The sequence below is a fragment of the Suncus etruscus genome, chromosome X (genome assembly GCF_024139225.1).
Source record: "Suncus etruscus isolate mSunEtr1 chromosome X, mSunEtr1.pri.cur, whole genome shotgun sequence".
In the NCBI taxonomy this organism is placed as follows: domain Eukaryota; kingdom Metazoa; phylum Chordata; class Mammalia; order Eulipotyphla; family Soricidae; genus Suncus; species Suncus etruscus.
In genome coordinates this window covers 125,764,012-125,783,090 of record NC_064868.1, presented here as the reverse complement: position 1 = coordinate 125,783,090, position 19,079 = coordinate 125,764,012, and positions in this window count along the sequence as shown.

Sequence of the window (19,079 nt, the reverse complement as noted above, 5' to 3'; positions counted from 1 at the left end):
CTTATCTGAGAGGTTGATTAGTTGGTTGGTCATTATCTGGTCATCAGAATTGTCATTTTCATTCTCTGTGTCTGATGCTGGACTGCGTTGTTTCCTCATTGTCACACTTGTATTGTGGGTTTTTCTACGTGTTGTGGTGGTATTCATTGGCTAAATGATGTACGCAGCCACACTCCTCTGGCTCCACCCTTTCTGGATGGGTCGACTTGCCTCCAAGCGAGGGGAGTTCTCCGTGCATGAAGCCTCACACAGGATCTAATTTTAGGCCGGAGCACACAGCAGATAAGACAGTCCGGAGAGAAATGCTGGGCTTCAGTGATCCAACACAGTTCTTAGTCTGCTTTTTTCTTCTTATTGCAATGGTGTCATTTCCTTAGAAAGATGCGGCTGTGCTCTGCTGGAGCTTCTTTTCGGCCCAGTCCCAAGAGATTCACGCAGCAGGTCAGTAGACAGACACACACAGGAAGTACTCACAATTTTTCGCAGTCGGGCACCACTGGGCAGGCGTAGTTTCCAATTTTTATGTATTTAAATTTTATTTTTTGCTTTGTAGGCCAAATCTGCAGTGCTCAGGGGTTACTTTCGGCTCTTTTCTAAGAATTCACTCCTGGCAGGCTTGGGGAGCCATATGAGGTGCCTGGAATTGAACCACCATCTCCTGGATTGGCCGCGTGCAAGGCAAACACTCTAAGCACTATGCTATCTCTCTGGCTCCTTCTAAGTGATTTAAAGTTATGATGGCATAGTTTGTTCTTCTCTCTTGTTGCTCTAAGTAGTATGTCTTTGTCTATTAATTTTTACTATTTTATTTATGATTTTTGGTATGGTTTTGTGTAAGTTTGTTTTGTTTAGTACTTTTTGAGTTTCTTGAAACTGTACAGGTGCTTTTCTTGAAATCAGGAAAAGTCTTGATTATTATTTCTGCCAAAGCTACACCTGCTTCATCACTCACAATCACCATTTCCAAGATGGCCCTGTCTCATCCCCGACCCTCTACAGTCTCCTTTGGGAATTCCAATCCGACTACACATCAGGTGCACTGGTTTTTCATCCTGATATCATCAAGGCTCTTGGGAACGAGTGCAAGCACCCTCTCTCACCCCACCTCCCATCTTCCATCTTTCAGGAGTCACTGGCACTGAGTCAATTTCCCTAAGAGCGTTATTATCAGTAATAGTGCTTTGAATTTCTGGACTTCATAGTTTTCATGCCTCATCCGTTAAAGTACACACAGATTTAACAAATGGACAGCTAACAAGAAAATCTTACCAAACCCTCTTCCAATGTATTAATGATTTCATTTGGAGATCCAATATTTTATATACAATGCTTGCTACTCTACTTTCTTCTTCTTTTCTTCTTCTCTTCCATTTAAATTTTTTCTTTCTATTTTTTATGTAACTTTGCCTACATTTATCTGGAAACAAATGTATTATGATCAACTATGAGAACTAGGATATGCATTTTCTTTATAAGCCAAGTATTTCGGGTTTTCAGCACAAATGTTGTGCCTGAAACTTCGGCTTATACTCGAGTATATATGGTACCTTCTAGAGATGGGCATTATTGGATTCTTCCAGTGCTTTTTTAAGTGTGGATGTTTCACTTTAAAAGAAGGCATTAAGTCTATTATGTGAAAAGACCAAATAGCTGGCTGTAATGGAACACTTGTTTACTGTGACAATAGCTCTCTCCTTGTGGGCGATCAATGGGTTGCCAGTCCCTCAGCCCTCTTTGTTTTCTTCCACTAACTCGCACATTCTTGCAGTCACCTGCGTTTACACTTCCCCACCACGATCTGCTGTTTCCACTGGAAGTGCCTGCTGGAAAGTCACTTGTAACTTCCTAGTTATGCGTTATACTTGTACACATATTCTTGGACCAGCCTCGTTGTCCTGGAAGTTGCTGCCTCCCTCTGCCACCTCTCCAAGAACTCCATCTCACTCAGTTTCCTTGGCACCACAGCTCCTGGTTCTCTTAAGATTCTACAGGACTGAGGCCGGAGAGATTGCATGGAGGTAAGTCGTTTGCCTTTCATGCAGGAGGTCATCGGTTCGAATCCCGGCGTCCCATATGGTCCCCCGTGCCTGCCAGGAGCAATTTCTGAGCCTGGAGCCAGAAATAACACCTGAGCACTGCCGGGTGTGACCCAAAAACCACAAAAAAGAAAAAGATTCTACAGGCCTATTATGCCATTTAACACCTTCCCTCCTAGAGGTCTCAAACTCGTGGTCGCAGGCCGCAAACGGCCCTCCATACAACATTTTGTGGCCCTGCCCTAGAGGAATCATTTTTTGTTTTGTTTTGTTTTAGTTGTTTGGGTCACACCCCCCAATGTTCAAGACTTACTATTGACTTTGCGCTCAAGGATCACCCCGACTTTGGCTCCTGCAGCCCCCAGGTAAATTGAGATTGAGAGCCCTGCCGGTCTAGATCAAAGTTTTCCCCGAGGATTTGGATATGTGATTGTCAAACTAGGACATCTCTTGCTTCCTTGGTCTCACCCTGTCTTGCTTCTTCTGTCATCTGTTATGTAGTATGAAGTGGCGCTAAATTTTACTCTGTCTCAACTTTATGTTGAGTGAAATAAGTCAGATCGAAAGAGATAAGCACAGAACAGTTTCTCTCATACGTGGGATTTAAGAAAAATAATAGTATAATAATAATAATAATACTCAGAGACAATAGAAATGATGGCTGGAAGGACCAGATCATGATAAGAAGCTTATCACTAAGAGTGATAAGTGCAGTCAGAGAAATAGCTACATTAAACAGCTACCATGACAAAGATAGAAATACAATGCCTGCTTGAAGACAGGCAAGGAGGAAGGGGAGGAAGGAAATGCGGGACAATGGTGGTATTGCCTATTACTTTAGTCTCCTAATTGTAGGCATGTTTAAAATGTAAGATGGGGGCAGTCAAAAATAGAATTGCTTACCGAAGGTGGGCAGGGAAATCTGAGGTTTCCTCTCTCATTTTCAGATAGCTTTGGTCTAAATTATTTTTGTTTTCTAAATAATGGGATTTAGGTTTCTAATTTATGCTAACTTGGTATTAGTCACGTTCATCGTGAGTTCTGGATTGTACCTGGATTCTCCATACTCCCCACACCACACACTGATGTCTTGCTCTAAGCTGTAGGTCCAGCCTATCACCCATCCTGATGTCCATATGCCCTTCCATCCCAGGTCCATCATCTGAGGGAATTACTTTTAGTTCTAAATAATAACCTGGATTATCCAGGCAACCAGCACAATTTGCTGATTCCCTTCTTCAAAATCTATCCCAACTTGTCTCTTGTTCTGATGTCCATCTGCCTTCTCATCCCCAAATCATATTGACACCAACAGGAGGTCCTCATGAATAATTTTCTATATATCTGATATTTTAAGGGAGATGAACCCTAGAGCTTCTTTCTTTCAGATAATATACAGAATAGAAACTTATTTGATCAAACCAAGTAAATCGCCAGGAACTATGTTCATCCTTGAATAAACCTGCATGTTTAGGAAAATAACATGTAAGGCAGATATCTTTGTAGCCAACTTTTGTATAATCAATTCAATAGATCACTTTCTTAACAGGGAACCTGAAACTCCGTCATACAACTCACAAAATACAAAGAGCAATGGGAAACTATGGAGGTTATGTGCAGTTGGGGATATGGAGAGAAAACATGATAAATTTCCAAGCCCATTAAAAACATTTGAGCCTGTTAGAAGAGGACATAAATGATGACTCAATCCCTTAATAAAAGATATAAAAGAGGCAATGGGCCTTGGGTTAGGCAAACAATAGATAATAAAGAAGTTGCAAGAATGCATACAAATGGAATGGAAAGAACTAACTAATAGATTAGTAATCCCCTAGGAGCAGGTGGATTTCTATATAGACAAACTTGAAAACAAAGTTCAAGCCAGCATTATTAAAGAAGTATAAAAAGAAAAGAGAGACAGTGGGATAGATTAACATGTAAAATACTTCCTTAAAGAACAAAAGCTAGAAGGATAACCTAAGAAATACAGGAATGTGAGAATGTGGGAAAAGGGAAATGGAGAAGAACACATAGTGGGAGAGATCATAAGAAAGAACGTCTCCACTCTCTGGGATAAGACCACTATAAAATTCCAAGAGGCAAAAAGAGTGCTAGACAGAATAGACCCTAATAGAACATCACTAATAATATTTATTAATCCAAAATGGCAAAAAATATATATGGACTTATTCTTAAAGCAGTAAGGAATAGAATATATATAAGTATAAAGGAACAAACATAAGATCACAGTAAATGTCCCATATGAAACAAACAAGGCCAGAAAAGAAAGGAATGATATACTTAAATTATTAAATGAAAGAAATTTCAACCTAGAGTCCTCTACCCAGCAAATATCTCACTTATATGGGAATGAGGGATAGAAACATTCTCAGACAAAATAGAACTTGCAGCATTTGCTATAACCAAAACCAAACTATTCAAAGGTCACTTTTATACACCAAATAAACAATTGTAACAACTAATATCCTACCCCATATAACGGCAAAATAGCCTGTTCTGTCAGTAATTTCATTGAATGTCAATGGGTAAAGTATCCCATTAAAAGGCACAGAGTAGAGGGTTGGATTGAGAAACAAAACCCAACCACTTGCTGCTTCCTGAAAACACACTTAAAATCTCAGACAAGACACAGTCTCAGAGGAAAAGGATGGAGAACAGTTATACAGGCCACTAGAAATTGAAACAAAGAAAGCTGGGACATCTAAACTTATATCACATAAGTTTGCATTAAAATCCAGTAGTTATTAGAGACAAGTATGGACACTACTTATTGATCAGGGGAGCAATAGACCAATAACTACTAATGCTAGTCAACATATACACAACAAATATAGAGTCAGAAAAGTATGTATGACTTTTGATCACAAACCTACAGAAATTTATGGACAGAATGGTGCTGATTTTTTTGCTTAAGAAATTTTCCCATTCTTTTCTTGATTATTGAAATATTTTCTGCATGTTAGCACACTAAACACTATGTGTAGCACACTGAACACTATTCTGCAACAAATGTTCATAAATACCAGATACAGACAATGAAGAATGGAAATTCAAATTTAACAAGGGGCTGTATTTCTTTTTGCCTATCAACCTCCTAGGGTCTGATTTCTGAACAAGTGTAAAGGGTAATATTTATATCAAATCTTCCTTTATGCAAAAGCAGATTATTCTCGATGAGTACCTCATTTTGTCCATCGTTCTCCAAATGGGTATATAATTCGATTTTTATTTTAGTTGCTCTGTTTTACAATTTTGTAATACTGGCAAGAGTAGGATTTCATGTATACAACGTTACAAAACCATACACTGCAAAAGTGTGTCTGTTTCACACCTCCATTGTCCCCAGGGCCCCCCTCCTTCCCAGATCATTCCTGAACTCGTCCTTCTACTTAAACCATCTCTCTCTGCCATAGTGCGCTCCTGTCCATGGACGAGTTTGTGGCTCTGCGTCTCTGTTCATTTGTTATCTCCCTACTACGCTTCATTATATCATACCTATAAAAGGGCACGTGTCTTACCTGTTTCTATCTGGCTGGCTTCAGACAACTCAATCCCCTTCAAATAGATCCAAGAAGCAGAAAATTGCATTAATTCATCTTTGTTTTTACTTTATTTAAAGAGCATGCATCACAGAGTTGACATAGTTGATCATAACATATTTGTTGTCAGGTAAGTGAGAGCCAAGTCATTAAAATAGATTTGAAAGGAAAAATATAAAAAGAAAAAGAGAAGAAAGACTTTTTAAAAGATGAATAAATACAGTGACAAGTATATTTGTGAAAATGATTTTATCTCCAATGAAGTCATTAAGACAGTGACAGAGGATTTAGTAAGCACTTGTTGCTAGCTGACAATTCTGTGGTTTTTTCCTGCACATTAAGTGACCTAAACTAAACATTGGTATCTGAACTGCTATGTTCCTATGGAGATGACAGCATCTAACAATTTAAGTTATCGGGAATTCAAAGCACTAATACTGACACTATGGCTGTTGTAAGGCATAGTCTCAACTGCCAGGTCTCCCAGAAGTAGGAGAATGCAGGAGTAAGGTGCCCACACTCAGTCCAAAATACGTCCTGGTGATATCAACTTAAATACCAGTATATGTAGAGTTTAGTCAAATGGGTGTCTCTGCAGAGAATCCTAGAAGAGTGGTGAAGCAGGGCCATAGACACAGTAGCGATTATGGGGGATGGAAGCTTCCAATGTGGCATTGCCAGAGTGGGGTCTTGGCCTGCCCTCTCCTTTCGAGATTTTAACCTTTCAGGTACTTGGCATGTGCACCCAGAATTTTTCACTGCTTGTTTTACTTCCATTTGAAGAAAAAAGTTAGTCTATGGAGCTGGATCTGTGCAAATAAGGCTACTGCATTTGTCCATTAGTTCATATTTTTATGACCAAATAGTAGTCTACTCTGTATATGTTACAATTTCTTTATTCAGTCATATGTTCTTGAACATGGTTGTTTCCAGATTTGGGCTATTGTCAATAATTCTGTAATGGAATTGCAATGACTGTTCTGAATAGGATTATCAAGCCCTTAGAGAACATGACTACAAGTGCTATTACTGGATTATATGGAAACTCAATGCTTAGTTGTTTTTTGAGAACTGTACAAATTGTTTTCCAAAAATTTTGAACAAGTCAACATTCCTCCAGCAGCACTCTACCTGCAGTGTATGAGAATTACTTCTCCCCACATATCCATGCCACCATTAATGGAGCTTTTGAGCTAGCCTCCCATTTTTCACTCTCTTCTCTAGGTTAAAGCTTTTTCACAGTGGACTTAAGTATCTGGTCCATAAATGTAAGGGAAGCTTATACTTCTGAGGAAACCAGGTGTAAGGGACATTTAGCATATGAGTCAAAGAATAGTTGGTGATGTGATATTTTCACTTTGTCCTCTTACTTCAGAGGTACTTCAGAGAATGCTCTGCCCCCTTCCAAACCTGCCTCTTTTACAAATTTTACATTTGGCAGTTGTGGTTCGGATCTTCTCGTTTCAGTATTATGGATTCTGTGTTTTAGATGTACATCTGCAACCCTCCACTATATGAAAAATGAAGCCTAGACCCTTGACTCCTGCACTACATTACTTCTAGTTTGCTTTTCTGTTACCCTGTTGATTTCCTTTACTCTCTTCTCCTTATTTATCTCTTTTACAGGAAAAAACTATGTCTTTATCCTTTATTAACAATATGTACTCAAAATCTGGTATATGATAAGATACACAATAAATGTATCACCACTTAGCAACTAAAGGGATGAATGATGTCATCAACAAAGTATTGCTGGAGAAAACTTGCCTATAAAGAGTTGATGTCAGAACCCTGTCTGCCTGTAGTAGAACATATGTCATGATGAAACTGGAATTTTGTTCGTTTTGTCATTCCACATACAGCTATACCTGAAAAATTCTGGAGTTATAAGTATTGGGAATCAATGAACTGATCATTTGAGGGCAATCCCTCCATAATTCTGAAAGCTGAAGTTATGGAACAATAGAAAGTCAGCCTAAATCGGTGGATATTCTGTCCCCAGAAAATAATACTTTCTCCTACACCATTCTGCAGGATGGGATAGTTCTCGTGCTTAAAAATATATCAACCCTAAAGACCCTACTGCTGCTCTGACATCGATCTACTCAAAAGAGTCTTCCCTTAACACCAAGAAGACTTAAGTACAACAACGACCTGCTTACTGGACAGGGCTTTCTGCATTGCCCTTTAATTGTGAGTTTAAATTAGAGGATGCTCTGCATCATCTTGACTTCAATGTACGATGTGCAGATTCCAGGATCTTTAATACAGAAACGTGATGCCAACAATAGAGACTATGTGAAAAATAAAACTGGATTGGCACTACAGACAATGACCTGGATTGGACAATCTAGTTTGCCTGGAGCCTAGACTTAGTCTTATGCCAGGAGACCTCAGGGGTAGGGTTTCTTTGTATTTAGGCCAAGGCTTTTCCTTTCCATGTCCCCCATATTTTGGTGTGCTTATGCAAACGTTAATTGTCACTCTAACTCTGTTTTTCCTGTGCTCCTTTGACTCTAAACCTTAAAAAAAACACTTACACTTTTGGGGCCAACTTGAAATAATATGCATGTGCATGGAAATGTAAAAAACTACTATTCCTTCAAGTTTAGGAGTTACATAAATTTTATGCCTTTAGATTGCTTTGTGGACCACTAATAAATGTTATAATGTACTACAATCTGGGGTCTTGAGGGACAAAGTAATTGTACAAGGGTTCTGTTTTATTTTTCTTAATGTTCTTTGACTGTAAGTTCAAAATTAAGGTGTCAGCAGGGGGATTTCTTCTGAGAACTCTGTTTTTGGGTAATTGTCCTTCCACTGTAACTTTACCTCCTTCTTTCATCATTGTTCACATAATTAAAAATATATTTATATACCAACCCTAGATCGTAGCAAGGCTTTGTTAATTCATATCTAACATATCTCAGAAGCATGGAAAAGTATTATATGAACAATCTTTAAAATAAGCACAGAAACTTACACATGCTAAAAATGTATATAATGGGAAAAAGCATGGAAAACCTAAGGCGCCCCTCCATTAACAATAGTGAAAACCACGGTGTCAAAAAAGAGAGAGAGATAGAGAGTGAGAGAGAAAGAAGCAAATTGCCTGTACTAGAGACAGGCGGGGGTGGGAGGGAAAAGGGAGACATTTGTGGCGGGAAGGGTGCACTGGTGAAGGATGGTGTACATTGTGTGACGGAAACCCAACAATGAACCATTTTGTAATCCCAGAGCTTGAATAACGTAATAAAAATGAATTCTGATAGAAATTTCATATAAAGCCAGCAGGAATATCCTTATCATTGTAATGTGAATTTGTGTTTATTTAATGTGCAAATGATACTGGCTTCAGCAAATCATTTTTGAGGAATATTTCAGTAAGAGATTGGAGAATATTTTAGCATATTTTAATGCTAGTCACCCAGGCAGATGACAAAATTAACTTTGACAAACCTCCTAAAACCAAACAAAGAAGGGGCTTTAGATCAAATGAAAGAAATATTGATTTGTATTCCATCCTTCTACTGTAAATCACCTTCCTATCAAGTTTCTTCATAAATAAAAGTCAGAGAATACGGAAGGAGGAAACTACAGCCAGAATGGAAAGGTCTAAGAAAGAAAAACTCTGAATATTTGGCAAAGGCAACAAATGATATCAAGGATGCCATTTGAATGGCGTTGGAAACTCCATCCCTAGCTTTTAGACTCTCTTTAAGAATTGTTATGAACCTGGCTTTTAAGAAATGGTAGACAGGAACTGAAAAACTAGCTCACTGCTTGATTCTAACATTGTTTTTCAAGGAAATTTTTCAAGGAAAATTCCTTTTCCTATTTGAGATTTAGCTGCTGGTGGGTCCTCATCAACGAGTAAACATTTTGATAGATTATTCTCAGATTATTTCTTATGCATAATTTCTCAGCATAATTTGTGGACTCATCAAATGGACTCGAGTAACGTAACAAAACAAGACCGATGAATTGAAAATCATACAAATGGTAGGTGATTAAACTAGCAGATCAGTAGCAACTGGTCTAGTCCTTAATGCCTCATTGAAACATTTCCTTCCCTCTTCCTAAACGCTCTCTCCAATAATCTGCCAAGTTTAAGGTTTGAGGCAGTGGTCAAGCTCCATAGCATAAGAATTGGTGTTCCTCATAATGTTTTTCACCAACATGACAGGCTTGGGATTTCTTCCAGCAAAACAAGAAAGCCAGGTACAGATCAACATGGCGGCTGCTGGTCCACCTTCAGCACAGTAATAGGCCCAGCCAAGCTGACAGGTACCTATAGAAATAGGAACAGAGACATGAGGATAGGATTGTCTTCTCATATATTCTTTGGAGGCTATTAAAATTGCAGTAATAAACAGTAAATTTAACTTAGCTTCCTTTTCCTCCTTCCCTTCATTGTTGATTATTGGTACTTCCTTTAGCAAGAGCGTGAACAGTTTTCTGTCTCAAGAAGAACCAAAACAGAATGATGTTGGCATGTAGGTAGTGAGATTTATAGTGATTCTCATGACAATAACGGCAAAACAAATTTGATCATGTGTCCAAAATTGTGCTATGCCTTGAGCATACATATTATTTTAATTCAATAACTATAAATGTATGTCAATTAGACATTTGGGGGTAGTCCATACCCGGTGTTGTTCAGGCCTCACTCTTGGCTCTGTGCTCAGGAGTTACTCATGATCATCCTTAGGTGGTAACAGTGATTGAACCAGGATCAGGATCACATAAGTGTACATCTCACGAGCCCTTACTAGGTCTACACCTCTAAAAATCATTCTTATTATCTCCATTGTACACAAATGAGGAGCCAATGTATAGCTTAAATTCATTTTAAAAAATCGCACCTCTAAAGCAGTAGTCTAGGTATTAACCTGACTCATCTTGACTCTAAATGTGCATAGTTTTTAGCCCGATCATTACAATATAATACGGATACTGTTTTCAAAGACTAATATCCTTTATCACCAGGACATTTGACACATAAAATCAAATCTATTAAATTCTATTTAATGTCTCTATATGAATCCATTCAACATCCAGCTGGGAACTATGTATTGAATGCAAAGCCAATTCCTAAGGGCTTTGTTTAATTAATTTTTATTGTGACCCATGTGAATTACAGGTCTTTCAGAGTTATACTTAAGGTACATAGTGACAGTGAATTAGGGCCATTCCCATCACCAGTGTTGTCCTCCCTCCACCTGTATTCCCAGCATTTATCCCATACTTCCCCCGTTTTCCCCCTAAACTGCTAGTGTAACGCATCCCCTTTGTGTATAGCTTGTTGTAGATTGGGTTATCTTGATTCTGTTGTTGGCTTTGGGTTTGGTATTTCAGTCTGATTATTTTTTATGTCCTCAGTCATGTGACTGTTTGCTCCTGGTACCATCCACTTTTATTTGTCCTCAGTTTATGAGGCAGAACAAAATGACTCAAGTTATGTGGTTCTCGTGGAAAAAAGAGAAAAAAGCAAAATAAAAAAGAAAGCTTGGAGGAGTCTGTCTAGAAGCTATAATTAGTAATTTGAAAAAAGAAAGGTAAAAAAACAAGCACTGACAAAAGAAACACAACAGCAACAAAACTTTCTTAAATTTAAACGGGAAGAGGGCCCGGAGAGGTAGCACAGCGGCGTTTGCCTTGCAAGCAGCCGATCCAGGAACAAAGGTGGTTGGTTCAAATCCCGGTGTCCCATATGGTCCCCCGTGCCTGCCAGGAGCTATTTCTGAGCAGACAGCCAGGAGTAACCCCTGAGCACTGCCGGGTGTGACCCAAAAACCAAAAAAAAAAAAAAAAAATTAAACGGGAAGGTAAAGAAAAACTACTTCAAACTATTCTCAACACCTACCATTTTATGAGGTGTATTCGGTATATTCTTACTGTTAAATATCTTTTTATTTAGAGTTATCTCAGAAAAAGTTAATGCCTCCCCAAATTACAAGTTTATAGTATCAAATAATAATTAAATTATTAATTGAGTTACCTATATTTAGGTATATGCCTAATAATACAAATTTATAGGACAGTCAAAATATGATAAGAAGTGACCTACAAACACCTCAAAGTCTTGAAGAAAGAAACTGCGATTCACTACAGTCTGATGAATAGTTGAGTAAAATTTTATTTGTTTTTGTTTATGTGGTGTTTAGTGAGCCTTTTTAGTATTAGTGATTAGTGTTTCATATAAAAATTTATGATTTTTCCAAGTTATACTGTTTTGTTTTTCCAGCCAGACCAGATTAATTATTCCCAAATTTCACACTTCATAAATAATAGTTTTTCTACTGTCAAGAGATTTTTCTCATATTAATCAATTTATATCCTTCTCAGAACAGTAATCAGAATTTACCACCACTAAGAAGATTTCTTTTTCTTGTGGGAAAGGTTTGGGCCTCACCCAGTGACACTCCTGGCTATGCACTCAGAAATCACTCTTGGCTTGGGGGACCATCCTGGATGCTGGGGATCAAACCGCGGTCAGCTCTGGGTCAGCCGCATGCAAGGCAAAAGATTATCTGCTGCACCACTGCTCCAGCCCCATAAAGTTTCTTTAATTGACATCATCACAACCAAATAACAATTGCGGAATTCATCTCTGCCCCATACCTTTACATAAGTATAGTCTTTGATGAAATTCTAGAGTAAGATCATAAGATTTAGTTAACCTTTGCACCACCAAGAATTCTATTGATGGTTCCATAGAATTAATGTAATTTTATAATAATTCTTTCCATGTCTCCATGTCCTTTCAAAAGTGCTTAATATGGGCCGGAGAAATAGCATGCCTTTCATGCAGAAGGACATTGGATGGTTCCACAGAATTAATGTAATTTTATAATTTTTTTCATGTGCCATGTCCTTTAAAGAGTGCTTAATATGAATAGTTTGCCAAGAAATTTGTCAAAGATGGATATATTTTGAGAACATGGTGTGATTCAGAGTGCTGGAGAACATACTTTGTGTGACGATATCAACATTTGATCACCAACACTACAAATTTCCATGAAGACTGGTGAGAGTGAACACAAGCAAATTCTGTGACTCCAACTCCCAAATATGATGGATGAATTTTTAATCTTCTACAATGAAACCTGATATCAGTTTTGAGAAAATTTTACAAAACCAGCTACAGTATTATTATATTGTTTCTGGAATAAACCTAGTCAATTTTGAATAATTCTTCACAAGTCATACCAATCATCCTTTCTTCAATAAAACTTTACCTAAATTCCTTAGGTCAAATTATTTTATTGAATTTCCTCAGCAATTTGTATCTTTTCTTGTATACTTTATTTCTGTACTTGAATGAATGAAATCTTTATGAATCCTAAGAAAGTGTGAAATATTTTGTCCTTCGGGAGAGATAGAACTTTACCCATGGAATGAAGCAGTCAGGACCCAAGGTTAATGATGCTAAAAATAAGAGTGCAATATCTATAGGAACAATGCAATATTTTGTTAGCTAATACCTTATTTTACCTAAAACAAAGGTTATCTCTGGTTCCTTTGTATGTTTGTTTATAACTTGGATTTACCCTAAAACAGATTGTCTTACTTGTAAACCTGGGTGGGACTGACTTAGGACAGCCTCAGTTATCTTTTCTTACTGCCACACCCAGGGGTGATCTCTGTACTCAATAAATCATCAGTTCACACAGGCATCATGGTGAAGATACAAGGCAGAAGATTGCCAGACTATATGTGTTTCACCCTCAGCCTGGTTTGGATTATTTCATGAGTGACCCCGATTCAGACTTTTTCCCCTAGTTATGGAGATACGGTATGTGGGGTGATTGTACAATATTCAGAGAAAGTGTTTAGTGTTTTTGTTTGTTTGGGGGCCAAACTTGGCTATGCTTGGGTATAATCCTAGCTCTGTGCTGATGATTCACTTAAGGTGGTGCTCATATTAAGGTATGTGGTAGCAGATATCCAACAACATGCAAGCAAATATCTAAAATGCAGCACTGTCTCCTCAGGCTAATATTTGGAGATGGATAACACGGGTGAAAGCTGTTTGGATAATGTGACATGCTCACACTATAGATTAGGATTTCTATTTCTATCTAAAGAGATAATCAAATTATAACATATGATGGAGTTGGGCTGTGAAGATGCTGTTGACCTGGCAACAAGAAGTTATTCTGTGTTACATTTAGTTATGAGATATTTGTCTGGACTCAAACAAAATAAGGGAAGGAAAGACCCTAAGGATTAAGAAACAGAAATAATCAGCATATTTCCGTCAACCTCACCTTCAAAAACAGAAAGAATGCAGAGAATTCTTTTTTTAAATATCTTTATTTAAGCACTTTGGTTACCAACATGATTGTAGTTGGGTTTCACTCATGTAAAGAACACTTGACTTCACCAGTGCAACATTCCTATCATCAATGTTCCAAATCTCCCTCTTCCCCTCCCTGCCCCCTGCCTGTACTCAAGACAGACTTTCTACTTCCCTCATTCTTTCACATTGTTATGATAGTTCTCAGTGTAGTTATTTCTCTAACTGCACTCACCATTGTTTGTGCTGAGTTTCATGTCATTGTCTAACTGTTAGGAAAAATGAAATCATGAAATTTTCCTAGACACGGATGAACATGAAACTAGGGGCTAGAGAGAGAGGGTGTTTGCCTTGCCTGTGGCTGATCTGGGACAGAAACTATGATGATAAATGAAATGAGTCCAATGGAGAGATATAGTCACAGAATAGTCTAATTCATGTGTGGGACTTAAGAAAAATAAAAGACATTACTGTAGTAACATCCAGAGACAATAGTGATGAAGGCCGAAAGGACCAGTCCATGATATGAAGCTTACCACAAAGAGTGGTGAGCGCAGAGAAATAAGTACAGCAACAACTATCATGGCAATGGTAGTGAGTGAGAAAAATAGAATACCTGTCTTGAAGACAGTTGGGAGGGTGTGGAGGAGGGAGATGGTGAACACTGGAGATGGGAAGGTTGCTCTGGTGAAGGAGGGTATACTTTCTCTGACTGAAATCCAATGAGAAAAATGTTTGTAACCATGGTGCTTAAATAAAGATACTAATAAAACAAATCTAGTATCCTACTTCTTCTATAGCTTCTAGAGTAAAAGATAGCTAGTGCCAATGAATCTGTAAAGCGAGACCCAGAACCTGTAGATGATTGTAGGAAGTTGCCATGATTTGTTTTCAGAGAAACAAAACCAAAAAAACTTAAAAATTTGGCCTTGAAAGTTTCAGTAAGTCAGATAAATGTATTATTGCCAAAAGCCACTATTTTACACAATTGGGTAAATATTCTGAAATGTCAACTTCATTCTTGCTAGGAAGTAGGGCACACTCAAAAACATCAAATCTGCCTGGTGTTAGAGATATGCTAATTATTATGATGTCAGGTATGTGATAGTAGCCGAAGGAAAAGAATTAAAAATGTAAACAAACTATTGATATGATAATCGTTATGGTATGAATAATAAACGTATATTAATGTACACTTAAATGGGAAATAAAAGTTTTCACAAAGTAGGAAGTTATATAGATGATAAAATGAAGACAGTTACTGTTAACAAAGAGGATTAACATGGCAAATAAATACAAATAATATCACTCAATATGTTTATAACACTTTACAATTTGCAAGACACCTTCTCTTCCCATAATCTCATTTAATTTTTTCTCTGATTTAGTAATTCATAAAGTTCCAGACAAAAGAAGAGATATTGTTATAGAGGAAGAAACTCAATATTCACATGACACTTTTGACCAAGATTCTAACTTACGGTGTAAGAAAATAATCGCAGGGGCTGGAGAGATAGCATAGAAGTAAGGCGTTTGCCTTGCATGCAGAAGGATGGTGGCTGGAATCCCGGCACCCCATATGGTCCCCCGAGCCTGCCAATTTCTGAGCATAGACAGGGGTAAGACCTGTGCACTGCCGGGTGTGACCCAAAAACCAAAAATAAATATAAATAAATAAATAAACAAACAAATAATCACTACCCATGTATGCTTGGGCATGTGATATAAGTGAGTGATTTACTGAACTGTGTTTGAAAACATGCCCTGATATTTATAAATTAGAGCTATAGGCAAGATATTTAACTTTTCTGAGTTTTAATTCCCCCTGAGTAAAATGGAAATGTCACCACCTAATACAATACATATACATCAACAAGTATGATGATCAGTTTCTAATATCATTTCCACTAAGCTAGATACTCTCTAAACTATTCCACGAGTTTCCAAAAAACTTACAACTTAAAATCTGTTTTAAAATCTATTTTAAAATACAGATATATAGACCGCACTTCAGAGAATTAATATCTCTAAGGAAGGGATGCAGATGATCATGATCAATAGTCCAGTGAGAATCATGCCAGTGAGACTTTATCACTCCCTCAAAGAGTGTACGTTTTGGATTAAAGCAGAAAAAAATCAACATGTGTTGAGAACGTACGATGGTTATTAATACAGCACTAGGGACTGTCACTTAAAAGCTGTTTTTTCTAAGCAGGAAGCATAGAACAGAGTAGGGTATTTGCCTGGCATTCGACGAACCTGGGTTCAAGCCCTGGCATTTAGTATGGTCCCTCAAGCCTGCCCGGAGTAATTTCTGAGAGCAGAGCCAGGAATAATAAATACCCCTGAGTGACACTGGTTGTGACCCCCCCCAAAAAAAAACAACCTGGAATTCCTGGGTCTATGGAAGCTCAATCTTGTTTATTGAGAAATATCCTTATTGTTTTCCTCAGGGGTTGGACCATACAACACTCTCATGTTGTCTGGGATATACATGGAGGTGCTCAGTACTTTCTCCAGCTCTTAGTCCTTGCTTTGTGATCAGGGATCATTGTGGCAGTCAATGGGAGTTCCTTTTTTACCACATTCCTGCCAAAAATTGTTTTTGAGTATTTTTGATATGAACCATTCTTACTGATGTGAGATGATATAAAAGATGTATTTTTCCCAATTAATAAATTCAACTGGATGAAGCTTTGTAAGAAGGTTTGAAAAGACTCATATATTGCGGTATATAGTCAAAACATATATATACATAGTTGTATGTCTACCGTTGATATGGGCATTTTTCCAGAGCATGAAGGAGTTCTGCCTTATTATTTTTCTGATTCCTGTCTTTAAATTGCGTTTCAGTCTCTTAAAAACACTTTTATATTTATCGTTGAAATATCTGTTTATTAATAATCGGTGCAGTATTTATTTGTTTTAAATAGAACATAAAATGAAGTATTGTTTGTATAAGATATGGAAGTCAATCTATTATAGTCATTCAGATATTGATCAGAGCCAGAACAGAAATTAAACATACATTTTAAAAATTACAGTAAATCACATTATAAAGAGCACTAAAAGCCACTTGTGGAATAGTTGTGTTCCTGTGTAAGCCAGAATAGGAAGAAAGTCTACTTGTAACACAAAGACAAATTCAGGGAGAAAGGCATCAGAATTGTATGTCATAAAGGGATTTAAAGAAAACACAATCCAAAATTAAATTTAGTAGAAATCGCTGTCATTTCTAAGAAATTGGTGTTTGCCATCATTGGTACTTTAGAAAGAGAAAATAGAATAGCTGTATCCCATTAAAATCTTTGAGTATCCTATTGGAAGCAATGTAGATAATTTGTTTTAATTAAAACAATGAAGAAAAGTTGAACGAAGTTTTCCAGTTTTCTTAAAGTAGTCCTCACGATGGAGAGTCTGTCTCTGTCTGATTCACCACTTCCACAGAAAAAGGTCTGATTTGAGAAAAAATTTTGTCAATCTTGAGACCTGACCTCCCACCTGGACTCTGAACCCTTGCAAGAAATTTGGAGAACGGAGCTGCTTACTCTCCTTTTGGGAAAGTACTGAGGGAAAAAAGGGTCCCAAATACCAGAGTAGATGGTTTTCTCTGGGAACGTTAGTCTTTTAATTTCATGTAACACATCTGTTCTGATCATTTGGCTTTCCAGAGAATGTTTCTTAAAAAATCACTTTTCGAGGGACCCGGAGCACAGTGGATATTGCTTTGCATGTGGCTGACCTGGGACAAATCCGGGTTCGATACCTGGTATCCCATATGCTCCCCTGAGCCTGCCGGGAGGGATTTCTGAGAGCACAAGGAGGAATAACCTCTAAGCATCTCCTGTTTTGGCCCCAAAAAAGAAAAAAATAACTTGTAGAAGACCTAGAGATAGAGAGATAGGTTAAAGGGATGTAGCACAAATTGTGTATATAGGAGACCTGGGTTTGGTCCCTGAGCACTTCTTGGAGGAATCTCCAAAATACACTACCAGAAGTAGTTCCTGATCACTTCGAAGTGTTCAACATGTTCATTCTCCCACCCCCTAAAAAAACTCCACAACTTTCTGCTTCAGTCTAGCCTACAATAATAGCAACAATTAAAATATAAATAATTGTTAGCATTGAGTGCAGGCCCTCTAATCAATGTGTTAAAGACATCATCTTAATTTTATCCTCAGAGTCCTGTAAAATGGACTGACCGCAGCCCCATGCATCCATTTTTAAATTCTCTTTAAAAGGGGCAGGGGGGGCTTAGAATAAAGTATCATTCCAAAATAGACAATGATAACACTACAAAAATTGAGGAAACAAATGCAGCCCATGCTGAGGTTATAGAAGAAAACAAGAAAAAGGGGGAAGTTAAAGCTTACATCACTTTCTTGGGCCTCCTAACTAAACGGAGGACTGGCAGAACTTGAATTGGAAAACATTAGCCTGACTTTATCGCCCTCGTGTGGTCGTGAGATGTACAGTCAGTTGACAATCCTGCATTTATTGAATGTAGGGAAATAGACCTAGTAAATCAGGGGACCTTCTTCGTTTAGTCTTGTCTTCCCTCAAGGTACTAGACTGGAAGTCATCTTACTGATCAACTATTCCATAAGTGAGAGTGTGGGTCTTTCTCATGTGTGGTATTTTGTTGACATCAGAAATATATATGCATCATCATATATATTCTATTTGAAATGATGATTTTAGTATCCCATGACAAAGCATTCTACTTTTCTTATTCTTTAACATTGTCATGCTAGCTGTTAGTGTAGTTGTTTCCATAGCAGCGTTCATCACTCTTTGTGGGGAGCTTCAAATTGTGAGCCTGTCCTTCCGGCCCTTCCAGCCCTTAAATCTATTGGGCAATATTACAGTAATGTCTTTAATCTTTCTCCAAACCCATAGATGAGTGAGATTATTCTGTGTCTATCTCTCTCCCTCTGACTTATTTCACTCAGCATAATAGATTCCATGTACATCCATGTATAGAAAAATTTCATGACTTCATCTTTTCTGACAGCTGCATAATATTCCATTGTGTATATGTACTACAGTTTCTTTAGTCATTCCTTTGTTGAAGGGCATGTTCATTGTTTCCAGACTCTGGCTATTGTAAATAGAGCTGCAATGAATATAGGTGTGATTAAGGGATTTTTGTATTGTATTTTTGAGTTCCTAGTGTATATC